General features: G+C 41.8%; 1 protein-coding gene and 1 long non-coding RNA gene across 5 annotated transcripts in view; one reads left to right on the top strand and one right to left on the bottom strand.

The window, feature by feature from the left end:
- Positions 1-1,750: 1,750 nt before the first annotated feature.
- Positions 1,751-13,299, bottom strand: LOC141416462 (uncharacterized). The gene is made up of 3 exons (XR_012441186.1): positions 13,042-13,299; positions 9,964-10,122; positions 1,751-3,989 (listed from the first exon to the last, which is right to left on the bottom strand). It is a non-coding gene; the product is annotated as an uncharacterized lncRNA (long non-coding RNA).
- An 84-nt stretch (positions 13,300-13,383) lies between these two features.
- Csgalnact1 (chondroitin sulfate N-acetylgalactosaminyltransferase 1) overlaps positions 13,384-25,622 on the top strand; it is a 310,215-nt gene continuing 297,976 nt past the window's right edge. For all 4 annotated transcript variants that reach the window (XM_074055101.1, XM_074055096.1, XM_074055099.1 and 1 more), the window contains exon 1: positions 13,384-13,525. The gene's annotated coding sequence lies outside the window, so the exon portion shown is untranslated. The remainder of the gene's footprint in view (positions 13,526-25,622) is intronic.

Here is a 25,622-nt window from a genome sequence, read left to right as displayed (position 1 = left end):
AACCCAGAAGATTGTTAGGGGGTGAGGATGTGGCTCAAGTAGGTAGTACACCTACCTAGCAAGTGCAAGGCCCTGTGTTCAAATACCAATACTCAAAAAAAGACTGTTAGGATGATCCTGGCTCAGTCACTGGTTTACTCTGAACCTTTGCAGTACATTCAGATTCTTATGCATCAACTACATAGTAGGTATGAATTCTTGACACCTTGTTTTGCCAAGAAACTCAGAAACCTTAGGATGATGGGAACATATTTTTAAAGATAGAAAGGGTCCTAGATTATACATTTGTGATTTTATATGAAATTTATATTATGGAAAATTTAAACATACTCAAAAGTGGAGGGGAAGGCATAATAAACTCTGGTGTTCTCAATACCAAAACACTTTGCCAATGTTGTTTTACTTACCTTCCAGCCTAATATTTTTTCCTTTTCATTCCCTGAATCATTTTAAAGAAACCATGGGTATTAGGCTTCTTCAGTATGTAAGTAGATCTTTTGAGAATTACATCTTCTAATCCTTTCTTAGTCCACTCCCTCCTTATTAGATTAGGAAAATAGGAAGATTAATGAATTGCCCAGGGCCATATGGTTGAGTTGCAGAACTGGAGTGAGAACAGAAAGTGTTCCAACTGCTTACACTTGTATTTTTTTCCCCAGAACATATTGCCTTTTGAAAAGTGGCTATTTACTAGCTGTCTCAGTCCGTTTGGGCTGCTATGATGAAACATCGTAGACTGGGTGGCCTATAAACCCCATAAATTTCTCACAATTCTGAAAATTGGGAGGTCCAAGTTCAAAGGTCCAGCAGATTTGGTATCTGATGACAGCTTGCTTTCTTTGTTCATGGATGGCCTCTTCAAGCTGTGGCCTCACATGGTGGAAGGGCAAACAAGTTCCCTACTGACTCTTTTATAAGGTCACCAGCTCTATTCATGAGGATTTTGCCTTTGTGATCTAATAATAATCACCATCACACATAATCAATACATTACACTGAGGTCTATGTTTCAACATAAGATTTTTGGGAGACATAAACGTTCAGACAATAGCACCAGCTAAAAAGAAAAAAATGCAGTTAGATTCTCTACCAATATCTTAAGTCAGAATCATCTTGGGAGACATTTAAATACAAACTCCTGAGCCCCAACCCAAGGAGGACTGAATTCCTTAGGGCTGGAGTGGAGCCAGAAGTATGATGGAGTCAATTTACATCAGTTCTTGAGAGCCAATTATTAAATTTCAAAGGATTTTATGAGCCAAATTACTAAAAGTCATTAAAAATTAAATTGTATAAAATTACAATGATAAAAATTACACTAAAACACAAAGACAATAAATATTTAAAACTCAGCATTTCCTAGTAGTTTTACTGGACTTTATTGTTGTCTACAGTCTTTTTTGAGGGGACAGTAGTAAGGGTGAAACTTAGGGCCTTGTGCTTGCTTGGCAGGTGCTCCAACCCCTTGAGCCACACTCCCAGCCATTCTGCCTTTAAGTATTTTTTACATAGGGTCTTGCTTTATGCCTGGGCCATCATGGAATATGATCCTATTTGTCCTTCTGGTATAGTTGGGATGACAGTCATGCCCTAAAGCACCTAGCTTTTATTGATTGAGATGGGGTCTTGAGAATGTTTTTTGTCCAGGCTGACCTGGAACCATGATCCTCCTGATCTCCACCTCCCAAGTAGCTAGGATTACAGGTGTATGCTCTGTGCCCTATTTATACTACAAGGGCATGTCCATTATGTTTGCTTGGGAATACTGTAAATGGTGTGCTACTGGGCATCTCATCTCAACTCCATTCCCAGTAGTAGTGTGAGATTGGCTGTATGACAGTATCTATAATTTACACCATGGAAACTGACAAAGACAAAACGTGCTTGATTTATTGCTTTTTTGATTATCTAGACAATGAAGAAAAATGTTAATAATGCAGGCTAAACTTAAAATGTATTTTTCTTATGACTATTACATTATAAATAGTAAAAAATTGAGAAAACATTCTTCTAATATTCAAAAGCTACTATCAAATTCACAAAGAAATCTCTCATATCATTAGCAAGTGATGTACAATTAATAAATAATGTTTCATCCTATTTTCCTCATCAATAGAAACAAAATCATTAAGCAACATTCATGTTGGAGCTACATTCTTCTTAATTGGAAGTACAGGTTGGCTATAGAGAGATACAAGAGTTTGACAAAAAAAAAAAAAAAAAACCCAAACAAGCAAACCAACAAAATCATACTGCAAGAATCTATTAGACTTATGAAACTTCTAACATAGAATGCTTGATGTGGCATGATGTACACATTATTTTCATCATAAAAATATATAAATGTATAGGATGCCTACATTTGTTGGTGGGGAAGAGTGTTTGCTAAATATTTTTGTGCACTGTCTAGAAGAAACCCTGGAATCTGCATTATAAATTACCATTTCAGGTTTTCTTTGGTATCCTAAATTTGGAAAACCACTGTTTTAGACATTGAGAACATAAAGAAAGACACTTCACTTAGTCTTCAAAGATTTCTCTCAGATTCTTACTGAAAGCAAGATTTTTCAGCAAGGTGTCATGGGGCACACCTGTAATCCCAGCTACTGAGGAGGTGGGGGTAGGAGGATCATGGTCTGAGCCAGCCCTGGGGAAAAAGTGTAAGACCCTATCTGAAAAGTAACTAAAGCCAAAAAGGGCTGGGGATATGGCTCAAGTATTAGAAGGCCTGCTGACATGGCTCAAGTATTAGAAGGCCTGCTTAGCAAGCGCAAGACTCTCTGTTCAAACCCCAGTTCAGCAAAAAACACAATGTGTTTTGCACATGTAGATGTCTACTTTTAAATTTTAAAACTTAACTTAAAAATGGTTTTATAGAAGTATAATTTTGACACATGTATACACTTGTGAAATCATCACCTAATGAAGATTGTGAACATATGTATAACCCCTAAAAGTTTCCTTATGGTTTACTGTAATTCTTCTCTTCCATGGCCTATCTGGTGCCCAAGCAACCACTGACCTGCTGTCTATGATTACATATGTTTGCACCTTTCAGAACTGCATATAAGCAAAATTGTGCAGTATATAACTTTACAGTGTGGCTTCTCTCAGTTGGTGTACTTGTTTTGAGATTCATTTGGTCCATTTTGTTTTCTGCCCAACAGTATTCCATTGTATGTATACACCACAATTTATTCATGGAACTGCTGAAGACATTTGGACCTTTCCCGTTTTTGTCTATTACAAATAATGTTGCTAGGAATGTTTTTGTACAAATTTTTGTCTGGGCATTTATTTACTTTTCTTGTAGGTAAACACCTAGGACTGGAATGACTGGATTACATGGCTCAGTATTGTATATTCAGCTTTTTAAGAAACTGCTAAACTATTTTCCACAGTAACAATGTTTTCTTCCCTTTCTCCCTCCTTCCCTTCCTTCCTTTCTTCCCTCTAACCTTTCTTTTCTCCTTTCCCTCTTCTCCCTCCTCTCCCTCCCTTCTTTCCCTTCCTTCCCTCTTTATTTTTTTTCTGATACTGGAGCTTGAACTCAGGGCCTACACCTTGAGCCACTCCACTAACCCTTTTTGAGGTTTTTTTTTTTTTTTTTTTTTTTTTGAGGTAGGGTCTTGTGAACTATTTTCCCTGACTGACTTTGGACAGTGATCCTCCTGATCTCTGCTAGGATTACAGGCATGAGCCACCGGTGCTCGGTCCTCCTTTCTTTTTCTGTGGTGAGAAAATATGAATGCTTCTGAGATTTGAACACAATTTCATGTTAGCACTCCGAGCAAGCTAGCAATGTAGCTTCGATTTATATCTTTTAGATAATTACTTAACATTTCCTTAGTGGGAGCGGGAAGAAGCTGGTTCACAGCAGTGAGCACTGTGCAGAGTTAGGCACTTCATTTGCCTCACTGGCTGGTGATGAACTTGTTCTCCATTTTCCTGCAGTTCTTGTTTGCATTTCCATTTTCTTTTGTGGTTTTCTGAAAGAAAACATTTTAGGAAATATATTAAAAGGTTTTAAATTTGAGATAATAAAAATTCATTCATTTCACTAAGCTATACGTTATTTGATTTTAGAATTTCCGCTGGTGGCAACTGGTTACTATTTGTACATGCAGTGTACATTGCCAAAACACTCAGTGGAGGTGTGTGTGTGTGTCTCAGTGGTGTCTGCCTGTTCTGGAATGTCTATTTTAAGAATGTCTTGTTTGAAACTAGCAAGACCTATTACAGTTTATTCAGGCTAACAAAGGGTATATTTCCAATTTATCTTAGGGGTGATTAGTCTTCTCTTTTAAATTTTTGTTCTAAGAAGCTGCCTGGCTGGTCTTTCAATTTATATGGGCCTGGGTAGTATCTTTGATGAAAGAATATCTAAAAGCTAACACTTCTATTATATAAGTAAACTTATATAATTATATGTTATTATATAAGTAAACTTTGCAAAACACCCAATCTAAATTTGCATAGCTACAGTGAACCTACACTAGTTGCAACAAAGTCAAAGATGCATTAGAATGTCTTCCACGACATGACCATGGGGAACCATGGCTAGAAAACATTTTCCTGGGTTCTTGTGATATCTTCTGAATTACTTTGAGGTACAGCCTCACTGCCCTTCCCAGAATGGGTTTCATTGTGACAGGACTGGAAGAGAGAAGGAGCTTGGCTAGTGGGAGGTGGAGCTACCTCATTCCTCCGTGGGAGAGAGGCAAAAACATGAATGGATGGATGCTCAATTCTTTGATGAATCTGCAATGTGGCATTTTAAAATTATTTATTTTGTGATTTTTATCTGTTATCACCGTATTACTCTGGAAACACACAATGGTACACCTAGCAATAAAGATTTACAAGCTCCCCTTTTCCTGGGCATTATTCTCCAGAGCATGGCAGGAGTTACACAAAAGTCTTCAAAAGCCCTTTATCATTAAGGGAGTGATCTGTCTTCCTCTGTCCAATCCAGATAGAAGGTGTATATGAAGGCAAGCCCTGCTTGTAGATCCAGAGACTAGTAGTCTTCCAAGATGCTAGTAAAAAAAAATAAATAAAAGGCCGAAGTCTCTGTTATTTGGGAAGAAAAAGAAACAAAAGCTTCTCTATCTGGTTATGAGTATGACTCTAGTTGTTGGCTTAAGAAATTGCAATGCACTGACAACACTGATTTTCACCTCATAGTCCAAAACATGGGATGATATGACTGAAGAATGCAGCAAGTGCTTGAAGAAGCTGATCCATTAATTGAAATCATATTTAACTTTTTCACTCAGCATCTGTCACGGATTGGTTTCAGGACATCTGCACATACCAAAACCCAAAGGTACCCAAGTCCCTTATATAAAGTGGCAAAGTATTTGCATATAGCCTATGCATATCTTTCTGAGTGCTTTAAATCATCTCAAGATGGCTTATAATACCTAATGCAATATTAATGATATGCAAATTATTAATTTATGGTATTATTTAGGGAATAATGACAAGATAAAAGTCTGCATATGTTAAGTACAGACATATTTTTTGGAATATTTTCCATCTGAAGTTAGTTGAACCCAAGAATATGGAGCTCACAGCTATGGAGGGCCTACTGTCCTTTGTCCCACTTCCCAATCAGGGCATGATCAGGCTGTTTGTAGAACCTTAGGAGAGCACACATGGCACAGCAGAGCACTGGATTGGGAACCAGGTGGGCTGGATCCCTATTCTGGACCTACCTGGTCCTCAGAGGACAGTATCGGAGAGATTGGTGGTTCCCAGATTATCTACCATAAAAAATTATTTTATTGTTTTTTCCCTGTTGATACATGATTTTGAAAGATTTTATCAGTTATATAAATTCCTTTATCTCTGACTGTAAGATAAAGGAAGCCCAGGGGTGCATCCATGGGGAAAGGTAACTGGCCCAGATATGGGTTCTGGCCTCCCAGTTTATTAGCTACTTGTTTTTGGGAAAGCTATGTGATCTCTTTAAGCCAAAGTTTTTTTTTATGGGGTTGTGGCAAGTATATTAATGTATATATGGCTTAGAGCAGACGCTGGAATGTGGTAAAAGTCAAAACCTTAATAACATAATGTAATGAGCATCTCCTTTTCTTCCTTCCTTTCTTTTTGCAGTGCTGAGGTTTAAATTCAGGGACTTGCACTTGCCAGACAGGTGCTCTAGCACTTGATTCACACCCACAGTTCTTTTTCATTTTGTTATCTCTCAAATAGGGTCTTGTGTCCAGGCCCAGGTAGGCCTGGACCATAACCTTCCTATTTAGGTTTCCCACATAGATAGGATGACAGGTGTGTGCCACCATGCCAAGCTTTTCTTGGTTGAGATGGGGGTCTTGTGAATGTTTTTGCCTGGCCTCCAACTGTGATCCTCCAGATTTCTATGTCCCCAGCAGCTAAGATTACAGGTAGTACCCATGGCACCAGGCTCCCACTCCTCTCCTTCCTTTCCTCCTCCTCCTTCTTCTTCATAACCAGATAGAAGGGTTGGCCTTTCTAGGAGGTGATTAGAAGTCCTACCCACCATTCAAACTTTGGTCTGAGTAATGCTGTATACTTAAGAGGGCATGGGAGCCGGCAACAGGAGTTTGGGGCAGAGATGGTACAATGCTTTAGGTGCAGAAGTCTAGGTTAATTTTGCTTGGTTGTCAAGATTGGAGCAGAGTTCAGTTACAGAGTAGTACTGAAGGTAGGGGACAGTAAAACTGGAAAACAAAAAAAACCCCTAGATCTTAGGGCCCATGTTGGATGGTCCAGGCCTCAAAGCAGAGATAGTTTTCAGCAGGGGAATCATGCCTGCAGAAAACCAAGCCCCATCACTAATACTGCCTGTGACAAGAAGGCATTAGGGGACAGGCACAGCTGGTGCCAGGCTGCACTCAGGACAGATCCAGCCTGCTCCATGGTGGGACTGTGGTTCCCAACAAATGACCAGATGTGTTTAGGACTAACTCTGGGTTTGTGTTTGCAGTGAAAGGTCTAGACAGCCTGTAACCACAGGGCTGAGGAAGGACCTGTCAAAGTGATGTTTCCCATTTGTGGTAACATTGTTTTTTTAATTCCATCTCTGATCTACCCAAGATTTTAACCCAAGATTTACTATCATCAAAGGTGTATTATAAATTGATCATTTTGTTCACACGGTTGCTATGCTGAAAAATAGCTGTAATAAGTAAATATGCACTTACTTGTGCTCTGTCTCTGTTCTCATGCTTAATTCTGTCATTTATTTCTAGACTGAGACTGATAGCATACTGGATATTTGGGCACAGTGACAGGGTCACCATTCACATCCCAGAGAGTTCTGTGATGTCACCCACAGTGAATCAGTTCCAGCCCATTGTGAAATGTCAGTGTAACCACACAAAATTTTCTGATTCTAATAAAAAACCAGAGAAGCTTTTAGTTTGTGCAGCCCCACTGTGGGCAAACATCCTTTTCAGCTAGGTTTTTGAAATGCTGAAAATGGCTCTTACACCCTGAAGAAACTTTGTGACAAACCCCATGAATGCTACAGAATTTTATGCTTTGATCTTCCCCATCTTCTGAAGCTCACTTATGGGTTCTCTGTCTTTCTCACCATTCCTTCCCAGTTTCCTTTACAGAATCCTCTCCATAGAATTCTAGGGTTCCCTGGGTTTTGCCTTCAGCCCCCTTTTTTCATGGTGTACACTCTCTCTAGTTGATACTTCCAGTCTCATTATTTAGACGATGACATTTTTGTATGTGGAGGACTCCCAAATCTCTCTGCCTCTCCAGTCCTAGCCTTTTCTGAGTCCAAGATCTCTATTTCTAGTTACAAGCCAGACCGCTCTCCTGCAGATAAAGGTCCAGCCATTTGCATTGATTTTCCTGTTGGTTTGCACATTTGTAATTTATCTTCCTATTCCTACTAGCTTACTTTTCTTGGTGGTACTGGGGATTGAACTCAGAGCCTCATGTGTGGCACTATAACTTGATCCATGCCTCCAGTCCCTTTGTTTTTAGTTTGTTTTTTAGAGAGGTTTGTGTGCTTTTGCCCTGGTCTGCCTCAGTCTGTGATTCTGCTATCTCTGTTTCATGCGTTGCTGAGATTATAGGCATGCTCCGGCTAGTAGCATTTTTGAACTCCCTTCTAGGGCTTCATGGGGGACCTTATGGAGATAGCCTCTGAACAAAATTAGTGCTCTTCCAGCAAAAAAGGAAGACTGACTAAGCAGCCAACAGTGTCTGCTTATAACCACACATTATCACTGAAATTCATACAATGGAGTCTTTATCTGGCAGTCAGATAATCTAAATTCAGATCACTTCTAGATTCTTACCTTTCTGCCTAAATGTCCCCTATATTCTGGTCATCTTGGATCACTATTTTCAGGACACACTCAGACCTTTCCCACCTCTGCTTCTTTGGTGATTTATTACTTCTTGGATCCTACCCCCCCCACACACACACTTTTTTTTAACTGCCCATCAGAATCCTCCTCAAAAGCTACTCCCAACATTATCCACAGGCATCTCAGGGACCCATTTTTCTTTCTTCTCCTTTGAACTCCTACAACACTACATTCAATCTCTTTCTTCTTCTCCCTCTTCCTTTCTTCCTCTGTTCTCTTCTCCCTCCTCCTTCTCCTCTTCCTCCTTTTTCTTCTGCAGTACTTGGGTTTAAACTCAGGGCCTCACATTTGCTATGCAAGCACTCTACCATGTAAGCCATACACTCCCAGCCCTTTTTACCTTATTTTTTCAAATAGGGTCTTAAACTTTTGCCTGGGGCTGGCCTTAAACCTCAGTCCTTTTACCTCTGCCTGCTGAGTAGTTGGGATTACAGATGTGAACCACCATGCCCAGCCCCACTGGTTCAACCTTTTCTCCTAGATTTTAGGTTCCTTGCTGAGGACTGTGCTTACTCATTTTTGTTGTTTCTACAGCGCTTGGTACATAGTAACTGCCTCACTTACTGTTGATGGATGAGTAATGAGGTTGACGAACACATTTTCTGGCTGTGTTTACAGAAAAGTCAAGCATGTCTCATGAAGCCAAGAAAGCAGCACCTTTCCGTTTGAAGGCACATTCTCTCTTTGATGCATGTGAGTGTGGCTGGGCACCATGAATCATGTCTGCACACAGGGCTTAGCTAAACATGGAAGCAGGGAGAGAAATGGCCTTGTTTCTGCCATTGGTCAAGCTTGTTTTCCTCCTCATCATCTTTGCCTTTCATTTTTGGTGAGTATCACACTTGTTGGTTTTCCCAAAGAGTTTCTTATTTTGGAGCTTACTAATTCTGACTGTACTCACCCTTCCCTTCCTGGGCTGTTTTCCCTGTTCTGAGTCAATATTTTATATAGCAGCTCTGTTATTCTAATATTCTTGAGTACACTTTTATGAATCCTACTCCTATAGCTAGTAGTAAAGATTCTTCCAAAAATGTGTGTCATTGAGACATATTTTTTATTAAAGGAGAGTTTATCATGGGTGTATTTATAGCAGTGGAAGAGTACAGAGTGAGGTATGAAAGTGGGGCACGTCTTGGCAGATGTTGATTTAAATAATAAATGATTTCTTTAACATGGTTATAATGCATGGAAAGAGGATAATAATTTTAAATACTTATCTACCAGAGTTAAAAAAAATAAAGTTGGAATAGAAGCTAGAGGGTCCCTTCTCTCGCATATGAAGACTTGAGTTATCAAAAAGAAAACATCTGAAAGCCAGCATTGCTAGTCATTGATAAAGACCTGACTGAACTAGATCTGCATGTTGATGAGGGAATGCGAAGGGACAGCAAGAGCAGACTCTCTTTTGAGCATCTCTATGCTTAGATACAGGGACTGTGAGTCACAGAGATGCAGACCAGATGTGGACTAGACTTTCCTGCTCATTTGCTTGCTTTTCTGAAGGTCCCTCCGTAACCCTTTGGTTTTTCCTGTAGACAGAGGGACTGTGGATGCTGAGTATATAGAAGTAGAAAGGAAAGCCGACCTGTGAAGCATCTGATGTCCCAGATGGCTTTCAGGTGAGGTCTCAGCAATCTGATGGAAGTGTTGACCAGAGAACAGCTCCTGTCGCCTGTCAGGAGCTAGGTGATGATGCAAGGTGAGAAACACATTTTCTCCTTTCAGTCCTTCTCCTGGATTTGACCTAGAGAGAAAAATCATGAATAATGAAAGGGTAAATTTGAAAATAGTGGGAAACAAAACTCATTTTGATGTGTGTGTTTAAAGATGTTAGTGTAAGACATTCAGAAGAAGTTAAAGACATTCCTCATTCACTGAACAAATATTGGGTGCCTACTATATTTGAGTTACAATGCTTTTGAACATACGGATTTTGTTTTTCTCTAGGAAAACAAAGCTTACCTCTTTAAGTGAAACATATTTATTTTACTCATGTTACATGAAAATTTACTTACAAGTATCTTTCATATTTTTAAGGTTCTTTAAGTTGATCACACAGAATATAATCAAGTCCTATCTTAATGACTCACCACCCAAAGCAGTACTGTCTGGCTGGGCTCTAAGCTTTGTATGACAAATCTCTTCCATCTAATGACCTGCTTTGTCTACACAGCACTTGCTGTGATCTCAGAAATCAGATAACCCTGATTAGAATGGTGTTTACAGTAAGAGTCAACAGGACCTGAGTGCAACTCCTAGAAAGTAAGGTAATTGGCTTTAATGAGTGAGTTTCTAACTGTAATGACTCTGGTCAGGTTCCCAGGGACCCTGGTGAGGTTGAGAAGTCTGACCTTGAACCGTGTGAAATATTTCTGCACTTGACGTTTAAAAGATACTCAGTACCTATTTGAAACAAGTTATTATAGAAATTAAATATATGTTTGCCTTTTATAAATGTAAATGTTTGCCATTTTATGTATTAATTTAGAATTGATTTTTCTAAGGACTGCCTTGTTTCTCCAAAAGGATAAAAAAATCTTGACATCATGACTTCACCTATTTCTAGAACTTTCTATATATTTCCTTTCTGTTACCACATCACCAGCACCATATTAATATACCTTTATTATGTCCTTGGGAATTCAAACAATAGGTTTTAATTAATAAATCATTTTTACTAGAAATTTTAACCATATAACATTGTAGCTACAAGCTCAAATGCACATATGAAACTTTTCCCTTTTTTGTAATAAGTCTTAAAAATTGGTTTTCAGAAGGGGGTGGTGGTACATGACTGTAATTCTAGCACTTGGGAGGCTGAGACAGGAAAATTGAGAATTTGAGGCCAGCCTAGGCCTCATAGTGAGACACTTTCTCAAAAAAGAAAATAAAAATCTAAACAAAAATCTTTTAGACCTTGAGGTCTATCTGATTCCATCTTTCTAGGGGTGTCACTGCTGTATTCTGTGGGGCCTGGTTAGGATTCAAAGGCTGTAGGGGTCAGCTGCTTATTTTCCCTTCGTAGGTTGCTGCCTACCTTACAGATGGACACTAAGGACAACCTTGACACAGCTCGGTAACAGCTGGATAATCCAAGACCCACCATCTTTCTGGATAGTACATTCAGACAAAATATGTCTCTCAATCATAGTGTTACTTGGTTTCATAGTTTTATTGCTTTTTCAACTTCTTTTTAAATATGCTATCACCAAAATGTACTGAGGGGCACCAATCCCTTAGTTATAACAATATATATTAATATGTACTCATATGATGCGTGTTGATTGCTGGGCTGATACATCAGCATCCGGATGGAAAACATATGCAACTGGTAACCTTGGGCACCTTCATGTGTTAAGCGCTCCTAAACGAAGTGTAATTAATCCTGAAGTGATCTCCCTGTTTCATTTGGGCAAGAGGAACAGAGGCAATTGCAGTGACAACGGTGTCTCCTCCATCCTCCCCATGCCAGTCCACATAACCTACAATCTGAGGCCCACAGGGCATATCTGTGATGGCCATAATAGCCCCTACTCAAAGTTCTTTGGCCCAGTTTTACAACCTGGATTCCATGCTTCACCCTATTCCACAATTCTGGAAGCATCACTGAATGGAGATACTTCAGGAGCCCAAAACAATCAATGCCGTGACAACCTACCTATCAGTATGAGGAGGCGTGGGAATGTTTTGGTGGCAGATGGCAGGCTCTGAAGCGGTTACTTTGCTACTCAAAGAGTGCTTGATGGAGAATGCGCTAACCTTTATACAACTCATAACTAACCCCCACCTCCACGTGGTGCCCTCCATCTGCAAAGGGGATCATCATAGGCCTCATTTGCCTTATGAGGTTGCTAAGAGGTACTGTGTGGATGAACTTGGCTGATGACTTGTACCTATGTGTGTATGTATGTCCATTATCATGTAGCATTTTGGGGGCAGTAATAGAGTAATAACCAGGCAGTAAACACCCGTTCTTCCCTTTCTCAAACCTCAACTATGTTGCTGTGGAGATGGTAGGTCCCAAGTGTGAATAACTCCCTAAGGGTGTGGGATGGGGACAAAGTCATGTGGGAAACCCCAGGAGGAGCCGTGGCACAGGACTAATTTCTCACTCTGATTCTGCTGTGGCTCAGTGTGGGGCTGCTTCAAGTTCCAGACTAAGACTGACTCTTCCTGAGTCCCCTTGAATTACACTGAGAATTGGGGATCACCATATTTATCCAACCACCTTTCCACAGAGCAGGGGTGGAGCAGTCCACACCTGTGGCCCAGAGAGTGTGCGCACGTGTGTCGAGGGCGGGGTGGGGTCTTCTGCTGCTCAGTGCCCACTTACTGGCTTTCCATTCTTTCCTCTTCCTCTCCCACTTCTCGCTGAGGGTTCCTGGTGTCCACCAGGGGTCTCTGCAGGCGTCACTTACCTATAGCGAGGAGCTGTCAGAGTAGTTAAAGGGGTTTCAGGCCATTGCTGTAAATAAATGCTCTTACCGAAGGCGTTACAACTGGACAGGGAGGCAAAATCAGAGACTAGAGAATTAAGTCCCCCAAGTGCAATTTACAAAGCTTTGTGTGCAGGTCGATCCATGGCGGTTGGAGTCTTGGAAACTGAAGGGGTTGAGTAGGGGGCTGGGGAACTGTCCTGAAACAGGAAGGACCACAGACTTACAGAAGGGACACTGGGTCACCTCTCTCCTGAGGCACTGGCCACGCCACAGTGTCCTAGTCCCTTCCTTCAACTTCTCGGGATCGCAAAGACCAGTCACGAGTTAAAACCTCCACCTCCAAAAGCCCCTGGTCCCTGCAGAGTGACGACAGGCTTCAGCCAGGGCGCCGCGCTCCGACGGGGCGCAGGGACGCACTGCAGAGGGCTGTGGCAGGCGGCTGGGCGCAGCCAAGCGCGACCCCAGCCCAGCGGCGGCCGGCGCGCGGGATCGTGGCCCCGGGGCGCCCACCCCGCGGCGGGCGCTGGGCTTGGCCGCGGTTCAGCCCGCCCGAGCCGCCACCGCTCCCCGCCCCCCCGGGTCCCTGGAGGCTCCGCGGCTGCCGGAGCGGGAGGTGGAGCCGAGCCCGCGGCCGCGGCGCAGGAGGGAAAGTTCGGCGGCGGCGGGAGCAGCGCGAGCCGGGCCGGGCAGTTCGGAGGGCGCCTCGGGGTGAGTCGGGTCCCCTGCCGGGGCAGCTGGGTGCCGTGCGCCACGCGGGGGCTTCGCCGCGGCTCGCGGATCTGCGCGCCCTCGCCGGCGACCTAGGGGTGGCTCATCGGCCGGGAGGATCGTGCAGCTCCCGGCCTCTCTCAGTCGCTGCCCGCCCGAGGGGGCGAGGGATCGGCGCGGGGACGAGAGGGGACCAGGCTCGGCGTCGCCCGGGGCTGAGAGCCTCGCGCCCCGCGGAGGGCGCCGTGCCTTCAGGTGGCCGCGAGAGAGCGCGGAGGAGGCTGGCAGCGAGGATCCCCGGGGTCTACGGGGCATCGCTAGCCTCCAGTGTGGCGCATCGCTAGCCTCCAGTGTGGCGCTTGGCCGTTCAATTACTTTCTCGAAAACGCACCAGAAAGTAGCCTTTACACGTGTCCTCGCCACTACTTTGCTGCGATTGTATTATTTTTTGCTGTCATGGAGCGGGTAGCCGGTGGGGCAGCCTGTCTTCTTGCCTTGGAGCAGAGCCACCATGGGACTGTGACCGAGGGTCACCGCGATCGGAAAGCGGCCCCCCCGAAAGTGTACGATCGGTGGAGAGCAGCTCTCCCAGGCATGATCTGGGGGTGAGGTGGGGTGGGGGGAGCAGCAGGAAAGCTGTACCGAGCAGAGGCAAAGTTGTTTCTGCCCCACTTCCTGCACCTGCGCCCGTCGGTGACTTTGAACTTATCTTTTCATCAGAAAGAATGGTGGGAGAAGAAAAGATGTGAACAGTGAAACACCGAGCCTTGGGAAATACTAATAAATGAAATCCTTTAAAGTGATGTAGTAGTTAGGTTTGGCGAACTCCACTCTATTCTGATTTCAAAGGCTTGGTGCAGTTTGTGTCTTTAGAGATGTTTAGATGACAAAGAGAATTGGCCGTTATTTAGTAGTTTCACTAGAAATTTAAATTTTAATTCTGCAGGATTTATTAGATTCTGTTAATATTGGCCATGCAAGAACGTCACAGTTATCCCAAAACAGTGGACATTAATAAACTCTGGGCGGGGCTGTCATGTTGCTGTATGGAAACAAAGTTGCCGGCTGGCTCATGCGGGTAATCCTAGCTCCTCAGGAGGATCGCGGTTCCAACCCAGTCCGGAGAAATAGTTCGAGAGACCCTATCTCGAAAAATCCTTCCCAAAAATAGGACTGGTGGAATGGCTCCGGGTGAAGGCCCTGAGTTAAGCCCTAGCACCGAAAAAAAAAAAAAAAAAAAAGCAGAAAGTCTGTGAAACTTAGAAATAGGAAGCAGAAAAGCAGACTGACTTATGCCCTAGGCATAAAAGTGACTCGAATGTATGTAATAATGCACATTATGATAGGGGATCTTGAGTTGGGCTCTGGGAAAATGCCAATTCCCAGAGAACAAGTGACGAGCCAAAACATTGGAGAAATCCAATAAATAATTAATATTTCCTCTGCATTGAACAACCACACTATAAGTACTCCAAACAGTACAGTATGGAAATACTTCAGCTCTGTTCTTCTTTCTGTTTCCAGCCTCACATGCTTGTTTGTAACATGCATTAACTGGGCTTCAGAGCAAAATCCAAACTGTTGGATTCAGACATTTACATTAGAGTAAAGCGAGATTGTATGTTGCTGTTCCAGAGATTTGGGGTCCAACAGCTTCTACTGTGTGATCTTGGGCAAGTCACTTACCCTTTCCCAGCACTGGGATCCTCATTTGTAAAATGCTAGTGATATTCCTCACTTTACAAAAAACTAGTTTGCAGAATGAAATAACATATAGGAACTTGTTCTAAGGCTCAGAGCACAGTGTATGCTTTGTGAATATTGTCTTATGATCCCCAATTCTGGCATGTTTCACCATTTAAAAAATATAATAGTTTCTTTTATGTGATCTTTTCATCTACCCATCCATCCATCATTTATTGAAGAAGCTCAGATGTTTCCCTATATGGATGTTGATGAGGGCTGACACCTTGGGGGATGGTGGCAGGCAGGTTTTCCTGTTGGTAAGAATCCATCATCAAGTCATATGATGATGAATTGGACTTTCCGGTCTTAATATTGTCTTAGTTCTAGTCCTAATGAAATTTTATTACACTGAAAACAGTAAGCTCCATGTCACTGCTTATCTCTCCTGTTCCCCCTGTGTCTCCACATCCAACTTGGAGCCTGGTTGGAAGGTTCATGAGGACTTAACAAATGTTGATTTGAAATTCACGATGTAATGTAGTTATTCTTCAGGACACATTCTTCTTTTTATATGCCTGGTGAAAGGGCCTTGGGAATGTAAATCATAGCCCTACTATATATTAGGGCTAACAGAGGATTAACGAGGCAAAGCTCAGGTAGACTTTATTACCTATTGATTTTGCTCTCATGATGAAGCAGTCTTCTAAACCCTCTGAAGCTAAGGCGTTGCAGTGGCTTCACCACTAGGGGCCTCCTCTGCATAGTGGATCACCCTGGGCTGTCATTTATTACCATCCATCTGTCCTTTGAGGTGGCAGAGAAATTTAACGTCCTGCATTCTTGACTTGGAATACTGTATCGAAGAAGGGTGTCCTTGTGTGAAAAGCATTGGCAAAGGCCCCCAATTATATGAAAGTCGTCTTTGATGGACTCAGTATGGTTTTTAAATAAATTTAGAATTAAACATTTAAAGGAGATTCAAGAATTGGGCTTTTAACTTTGTATGTCCTAATATTCAAATATGTGAGTTTTTTAAAACTTAAAAAATCAAATATATGATTTTGACCCAGTATTTCAAATTTTTCTTTGTGTATATCTTTTGCAAAGCTTATTTTTTTGTCTTTCAAGGTGTTTAAGGTGATTTTATGTCCTAATTCAGTACTTAAGGTGCTAAAGCAATCTGAGTTGTTTCTCAGTGGATTTTGTCTGGCCAGTTGAAGCTCCTGATGTTTTTTACTTTTCAGTTTTGTTGTTTTTTGGCAGCACTGGGGTTTGAACTCAGGACCTCATCCTGGCTAGGTAGTTACTCTACCATTTGAGCCACTCCACCAGCCCCCTGTTTTTTACTTTCTAAAAGGGGTCTGAATTAAATTCTACCTTTACACAGTAAGTTTGATCACCCACTCCCCCACCCCAAGATGCATCACCCTTCTTCTGTGTGAGTTTTGAAATTCCTCTTAATTCTAGATTCTAATTTGAACATGAAAGTAGAAGGGGGATTATTTAGGAAGAGGAAGGAGGTTGGTGGGAGAGGGGAGGGGGAACAAGATTGAGTAATAGGGGCAAATATGATCAAAGTTCATTATATACATATATGAAAAAGTTATGAAACCCATTATTTTGTGTAATTAATGTATGCTAATAAAAAAGAAAAAAATCTGATTTGAATGAAGTTAGTTAGGCTTGAGAACATTGAACAACTTGAAGATATTTTTATTTGCTACACACAGTTTACTATTTGGTAGAAAATACTAACAGTGTATGTAAACAAACATTATTACTCAAAATATTGCCATATTGTTTGGGAATGAGCATTATATTTTCAGGTTTCCAGTGAAATTTAATTACAGTGACAAATGAAACACCTTTATTCTGTCAAGGAAAATTAGCTATGGTAAGAGTTCACCTGTGGGTCCTAAATCTGACCAAGGGGTTTCTTATCTTATTTAGCAGAATGTCTCTGAATTCAGAAAATGATCAGACATCCAAGTCTGACTTTCACACTGTGGGATTTTAAACAAGACACTCTGATTTCACTGTTTTTCTGTCAAGGTCTAGGTCAGTCCCCATTAGGGAATACAGTTAAGAGGAAAAACTATTTTGGTGAAGGCTGTAGATAACTTTTATTATCATTTTTCCCTCTGATTAAGCTACTTTTTTGGGGATTACTTTCAGGATCCAGTGCATATCAAAGAGTTATGCAGATCCTGTTTGCACAAAGGAATGTCCTTCTAGAACAGGAAAGGTTTGCTTTCACCCTCATTCCCCCAGCTAGGAAAGAGCATGGCACCTCCCTGCCTCTCTTTCCTCTTCCTGGACTGCAGCTAAGACTAAGCCAGAATGATAGCCAGGAAGTTTTATGCAGACGCCTGGATGCAGTTTGGTGGACATTCCTGAGCTGACCAAAATTGTGGATGCCTGAGGTAGCAGGAAGTGAATACGTCTTTATACCTGGGAGTCATTTTCAGGAACCTGAATTTGGGAGGTGCCACCTGCAGAAAATGACAACTATTTGCTAGGATTTTCAGTGCCACGTTTGCACTTATCCCTTAGCACCACTGCTTTGCTACACAGATAATTGTTGTTGTTTTTAGTCAATGCAAAACATAACATTTACTTATCCTGGGGTCACATCTGCTACTTTGTTTTCTTTTCATGCACAAAGGACATTTGAGTTGATAGAGGAAAAGGGAAGCAGGAAACTGGGAGGAGGTAGATACGAATTATCTATTTTTACTGAACTCTGGGGCCAGTCTCATTTTTGCATTCTGAAGAAATAGGGGCATTGGCCTGCAACTTCATCTAAACAGTTGTTCCCAGGTGATTTTGTGAGCACGTCTTGTCTGTTTCTGAAACTTAGGTCCTGAGTACCCTCAAAAGTGACTTCCATTCTGTCCCTCATGTTAGATACTTGCTAAAGTCAATGTATTGTATAATGTATGTAAACAGCGCTGCTGCTGGCTTATGAGTTGCCTTCAGGAAAGTTAGTGCTAGATGTTCTTTCCTTTGTGCTGGACAGGGGGTCAAATTTAATAAACAGACAGCAGGCAGGACTTCTGCCCCCTTTGCGCTCTGCTCAGCTCTCTTGTATGGTACATTCTGCACAGCCATGCACGATGCTGCTGTATGCAGGAGAGGTTAGAATAGAGCTTTGCACATAGTAAGTTATATACATATATATATACACATATATTCCATATTTAATACCTAATTTATTGTAATACAAAACATGCATAATAACCTGGACCAGAGGATTAATGAATTTAGCGATTATAATCTCTGAAAAAATTTCTCATTGTGCTTCTACTGTGAGTCTTCTCTTCCTGTAGCCATGAGAAAAATGGCTGCATTTATGGAGCACTTAACTACATGGCAAGTGCTGTGCTGAGTATGCGGCATGAGCTATTCATCTAATTGGCACAGCCATGGTAGGAAGAATGCACTATGATTATCTGTATTTTATAGATGAGAAAAACACAGTTCAGAAGATAAATTATTGCCCAAGGTCAGGTAGTTAGTGGTGGTGCTCGGCCTTAGCTTCAGTTCAGAACATCTTTGCTGTTTTCATTCCAGCATAAACTCATGGAACTGGCAGCTGGAAAAAAGACTTAGAATTCTTAGGGTTAGCAAAACATGAAAACATTGATTTTCATTGATTACTGTATTTGTATTTGTTTCTGAGCATGATGTATCATGAAAACAAATGAATTTTTATCAGTGAGTGCATCAGTACAGTTTATTTATGGGTTTGTATATGTAGTAGCTCAAAATACAAAAGAAAACGTGTGTAAAACACTTAACTTCTGATCAAGGCACTTTGCAGGCATGTTATAAGCAAAATATATGGATAAGATTGAGTGTGTGGGCTGCAGGATATGAAGGTGTGAATGCTGGAGCCAACCATTCATGCATTTATTGAACAAAGATTGCAGAAGATCATGTTCTGGAAGGCACTCCCTAGACACTTAAGAGAAGACAAAGATGGGGTGACAGCTCGGGGATGGAAGCACTTGAGACTTTGGAGCTGTACCGCTTATCAGTGAGGAGTGAACATCTCTGAGCAGTTTCCTCGTGTGCACAATGGAGATGACAACATTTTGTGGGCTTATTGCAAGAATTAAATGAGCTGTACAGGTAAAGTGCCAAGTCACCTGGAGGTGGACAGTACCAGTAGCAGTGCCTTTCCTCTTTGTCCTTGTCTGTCTTCTCTCACTTTCTCCCTTCTCTTTCCTCTTCCCCACCCCATCCCAGTGCTTTGGAGCTGAGGGAGGTTTAGACTTAGAGATACATCAAATCCAAGGTAACACATGACCACTTCCTTGAAAATATTACTTTCTGGTTCTCCCTCATGGGGCAGGTCAAACCTGGCAGTAGAGTTGGATGATCTGTGAGCTCGCACTAGCCTAGGGTCCCTATCCTACTTGGTTGTTACCAGAACTGGCCAGAAGAGGCTGAATCTCAGCAGACCATGGCAGCTTGGAGTCTAGGGGAGGGGGTCCATGGTATAGACTAAGGGTTGGGCTGGGGAGGCAAAAGAGGGGCCATTTTCTCATGGAAATTGGATCAAGTTGGAAATGAAGCCTGAGGTGGGCTGTGCAGAAAGCGTTTGCAATCTTGGGAACAAGCAAGGCAGGCTCTGCATGGCTTGTTCCCAAGGTTGGGCTGGTGGCTTTGAGTTTCAGTACTGGGCTGACAGCTCTGCTGGGGAGCTCAGAGGATCCCTGCAGCTTTCTACATCCCCAGCTCGCTGCATTGCCATGAGACACTTCCAGCTACTGGGTTCCAAATGCAGGCCTTTTCTGAAGGCAGAAGGAGCAACCTCTGCCAGCACGTAGCTAACTTAGAATTATTAGTTGTCTGCCAATCCCCACTCCATGTTTCAAGGGCTAGCTGGTATCACAGGAGAAATGAGTCTCCCTCCCCCACCCTTTCTTTTTTCCAGTTTAGGATTTGGTTAAAGGCACCCAGGTCTGTTTCACTGTGTGGCAGGGGGCCAGATCCATGGGAACCTTTGGGTGGGTTCTGCTGGCACGGCCTGTATGGAGGGCTGTGTTGCTAGCCCAGGGTGGGTTTTACCATGATGTGCTGGTGGTTTTATGAAAATAAGCTGCCTTGTTTGGTGTGCAGAGTAGATGCTGTGTGTGGTGGGAAGGGAATGTGGGTTTCACAAGATCATTACAGTTCAGGACCGTCTCCCTCAGCCAGGGAGCAGAAGACCTTGAGTCATTATTTATTATGGGACAGCACATGGGCAGAAGCTGGCCCTTCTGTGAATAAGCAGACAGAACCTGCCCAGGTGTGAGCGAAGCTTGAGTCAGGGTTTCTTAAAAAAAATGCAGAAAAAATTACACATAGGATCAAGTTGAGGAACTGTGTGTTTGGAGCAAGTTACTGTCATTCTCAAAAGCCCATTTTATAGAATTAATAGAGTGTATTAAAGGGAAATGAATAAGCAAGCTTTAAAGACACAAGACGTCCCTGATGTGAAATCAAGTTCCTTCATATGGGTCTTGGTACACAGAATCCGCTGATAGGTGAGAAAATGTGAGAACCGGTGGGCGGAAGGAGGACGCAGCACCTCTTAGTGACTGGCTGGGGAGTTGGAATCAGTCTATAAAAGTAAAAAACTTTACTCTTTTTTAACTGTGTAATCTTGGGCAACTTACTTAATTCTTTCAACTCTGGTTTCTCATCTTTGAAATGGGGACAATCATGTTTATCCAAATGGATAGGGTGGCTAGTGTATTAATGAGACAATCTATGTCACCTGTGTAGCACATGGTAAATGCATGGAAGAGAAAATGACTATTTTCTCATTTTCCCTTTGGAGGAGAATTTGGAAGAGTAGGAAGAGAATCCCAGATTTGTCCTGGACCTTGAATGTCCTACTTCCATGTTGAATTGCTTTTGTGTCTTAATTTCTTAAGTTTTAAATAATTATAGCCAAATATGTCCTTAAATTTCCGCTATACACATGTCATTATGACGGGTGCTTATTCAAATCCCGGAAAACTGTGTGGGTGCCTTATGTAGCTTTAAGTTTTAGACTGAAGGCAGTGAGATAGTGACTAAGACTTGCTGTTACATGATGGATTCCTAATGTCCTTTTGGCTACTTCAGTTAGCTGTTCAAAGATGGCATCTTTCCTTTTCTTTTTCCTCCAACCACTCTGTATACATTTAATTGGAAAGAAACACTTCTTGGACTTCCATAGGGCTAAATAACTCAGAATACCCAGGGTAGATTTGGGCAACCTGCAGATTTATTTGAGTACATTTGTGGCTATGTAATAGGGAACCAAGGGAGGAGGCTTGTGTTATGGGGGGCAGATATTACTTTGGATTATCTATGACCTCCAAGCTCTGGATTCTGTATGTAGCATGTTCTCTGGTCAAGATGTTCCTTTTATTTTTCCAGTAACCTCATGACCTATAGGTTACAGGGCCTAAACAGCAGGGGAGACTGATATGTAGACAACTTGCTACAGAAGGAGGCTGGGTTAGTGCAGAAAGGACTGTAGAGCTTACTTAGTCTATGGTGAACAGCAAGTTCTTAACCCTTAAACCAGGAATTTAATCACCAAGATGCAGAACCTGTTCAAATGTTAAGCAATGAAATTTGTGGCTTGTGAATTGATTCATCCATCCCAACAGCAGCCAAAGCCAAAATCTGAGCAGGAAACCAGTTACTTTGTGGGATCAGATGAGCTGGATCAACATCTCAAAAGTGTTTTTTTTTTTTTTTGTAGAGAGCATGTTACTCATTTAAATAATTTAAAATCCAGAGGGTTTTCCACATTAATATCCTTGGGTATCTAGGAGATTTCATCCAGGTTCACTGAAATTAGCTGGTCCTGTTCTCAGAATGTGTCTGGAGCAGGGCTGGGCCATTATGAATGTGGACAACAAAGGTCACGGAGAATACCCCCTTAGACCCTTTACCCAGAAGTGGTGTCTTTGTGCTCAGTGGTCCCACGGGCAAAGAAGAACGACGACTGTTGGGTTTCTTTCCCACTTGAGACAGTGACCTCATGAACCAAATGTAGAAATTATTTCCTCCCCAAGTACCAGGACTGAAGCTTTTCCCATCCTCCCAAGATGGTGAATTTTATTGGTAGCCAAGGGGTACCTGGTGAATGTTTGCCCTTTTCATCAGGGAGGAGCAGGTGGGAAGTGGGAGTGGGTTCTGATTTCCTGAAATCATGAGGAGATATTACTTTGGCCTGTGGAGTTGGCCCAGCCTGAGGTGAAGGCATGTGGAAGGCACCAGCTTCTTTAAATTCCTTTCCCTAGTCTCCATTGGGACTGTTTGCTTATTCTTGGGGCCAATGACATTCCGGTGTGAAATGGCCAGGAGTTGCTGCTTGCTCTTCATCACTAGGGAATGAAGGTCAGGGAATGAGTGAAAAGCTTTAAATGAAGTTGGCTATGTTCATTAAATTAATTCATATGCGTCAGAAACCTATGAAATGGAAAAATGGTGCATCTGAAAGAGTTCCTTCCTTCCTGGGAGGACTTGTAGTCTTCACTTCAGTCTTGTTGGAGTTAGAAGTAATGAGAGGACCATTGGTTAGCAGCAGAAACCATAGCATTTCTGAGATAACTGGCTCACTGTATGTTGGAGAGAAAACAATAGCTCATTTGAAGTGATCTGGACTATGCCTATTTTACAGATAAGCAGGAGGCCCAGAGAGGTAAAGGGACTTCTCTCAGATGGCTCAGCTCCATAGTGGGATGACATGTTTAGGAATGGAACCCAGGTGCCTTGTTTCTGTCATGCTGTTCTTCATGGGCTTTGCACCTTGTTGGGTCCAGTGGCTTGTTAGTGGTGGTTAAGTGCTTCTGCAATGATGCCACCTACATAGCTAGTCGTCTGCTCTCAAGTTGTTCACAATCTTGTTATATACTCCTGTTGTGAGTCTGGCACTGTGCCTGGTGCTGGAGTTATATGGATGAATAGACAAGGGATTGGGGCCTCAGGAAATTACAGGGGGAGTAAAATACTTCAAAGAGCAGCATACATTATCATGCCAGGCTTAATGCTACCCTAAAACCCCCTTCTCTGGGGGTGGTAAGCTCTCAGTGGCTACTTCAAGGACACAGGGACTTGTTTTTTTCTGCTGATTTTATAACAGAAATGGAAATGAAATGAGTTGATTCTAATTGGTCTCAGCTTCATCTGTACAGCTAGTAGATTAAAATTTGAAATTCTTTGTTCTCTGCATTTTCAATCTTATGATCTTTCTAGAAATACTTGGTAAGAATAGCTCTGAAGAGTTTTTGGGGGGTTTACAAGTAAAGGAATTGTATGTACCCAAAGAGGTAAATGTGAGTATGTGTAGTAGCACTGTTGCTAAGTCAGGGGTTGAACAGTTGGTTTTTAAATGAAAACAAGTCTCATCTTTCTCCTGGTAATACAGAAATGGCAGAGGGTTAGGAAGAAATCTGCTATGTGCTAAACACTATTCAAAACATTTTCTTTATAGAATTTATTTAACATATACAAAAGTACTTGAGGACTTGAGGTTCAGATGACTGGGTCAGATTACTGCGTCAGGTAGACTCAGCATTTGAACATGGCTGTTTACCTCTAAATCTGTATCTAAGGCTGCCATCATACCTTCACATACCAAGGAAAACATGCTACGTGACGATGGACACTTGAGTTGCTTTTATAGCACTATTGGGTTAAACCATAGAGTCCTGGAGCGTAGGGGTTGTAGCTTACACAATCTTTTGATACTTTCCCAAGACAATAGCAAGTAGCATAGTGTGCAGACACTGTAGGTTCTAGATAAATATGTGTGAGCAAATGCAGCTATTCCATAGTCAACAGGGCTGGTAAGAAACTGTGTTCAGAATGGGCCATGGCCTTCTAGGATCTCTGTATTTGGCTGTAAAGTCGACCTTGGAGAAACCAAAGTGAAGACTCACCATAGGAATCTTTTATTATAATTTGCAGTTCATAAGCATGCCTGTGTTTAGCTATATTCTCGTGTAAAGTATGTTTTCTTAAAAACTACCTATAAACACATTATGTATTCATAATTTTGTGGCAGGCTGGATTTAATAGAGTCAGGAAGGCTTCCAGCACATTAAGTGCTCTTGAAGGTAATAAAAAGAGGACTAATTACCTAACTGAAACAATTATAAAGGAGATGCTGGACGTCTTGACTCTCTGGGATTGTGACATCAGCAAAAGCAGTTTAGAAGAGACAGCTTTGAGCAGCAGCAAGGATGATCTATTTGAACCAAGTTATTTTATTAAATCTATAGCGTGGGTGTACCTATAGTCCACAGAGCAAGAGGACAGGATTAAATAATGCATTGAATGTCTGGGACTGGAGTGGTAATTTTATAGTACGAGGCTGCTGTTCACAGTTGGAGCCTGTGAGATTTTACATTTAATGATTATACCATTCCTATAGCCATCTGTCTTTCTCTTTAATAAGCAATACTCCTTATCAGGCCTGATTTGTGTACATTGATTGCACCATTATACTTGTTAAATATTAAAGCATTCTTCCCCTTGTGTGAAGTCTAATTAGGCGAAGTGTTCAGAGCAAGCCTGGCGTTATCATTCAGAATAACAGTCAGGCCATTACCTGTGACACATACCTCAGCTTTCTGGATCATGTGCCCTTTTTCAGTCCCCTATGAGAGCACCAGTGTGTCAGATATACCGAATCGATTTTCGGTGAAGTCGTCAGTACTGTTGGGCCATTAAGAGGAACCATGTTACAAAGATGAAAGCTTTTAAAAAATGTGTGGAGAAAATTATTATCTATAGTTTGCATTTTTCAGGAATCAGACTTCTGAAAAGATAGTTATTTGGTGACATAAATTTTATTAAATTAAGTCACCATAATACAGTTTTAAAGGCGAGAAGTATTGTTGTCAATATTGCTGAGAGGGAGAGAAAACCAATCAGTCAATAGTTAGTTTATGTATGCTACTAATAAAAGGATAGTTTTAGATAATTAAACAACTATCACCTGAACGTACCTGTGTTGGTCATTACGTACTTTGTCAGCTTTTTCTGTTCAGTCTAATTCAAACATTTATTTGTGCCATCAAGTTAGTTAGTAGCAAGCATTGTATGGGTACAGAACCAAGGCCATGGATAGGAATCACTCTGGTATCTTTGATACGGTGATCCAGCTTCACTTTGAAATAATCACTGTAATGAGTGTTTCCTTTTTTGAGATGTTCATGGCCTTATGTATTATGTAGATTTCTGAAAAACCTGCCGTCTGCTACGAGCATGCATGTGTATGCAGGTGGTGTACACATGCACGTGTAATTGGAGGTCGTTGGCGTGAACCACATAAGGAATGGCTCACTTATTCCTTATTTTTCTCCAGGAGAAAAGCATTTAAATCCTAAGTTTCTTGTAATGTCTGCTGATCAGG

Source organism: Castor canadensis, chromosome 14, assembly GCF_047511655.1.
Source record: "Castor canadensis chromosome 14, mCasCan1.hap1v2, whole genome shotgun sequence".
In the NCBI taxonomy this organism is placed as follows: Eukaryota; Metazoa; Chordata; class Mammalia; order Rodentia; family Castoridae; genus Castor; species Castor canadensis.
The sequence above is the reverse complement of the archived record's forward strand: the minus strand, read 5'-3'. Positions and strand labels throughout refer to the sequence as shown.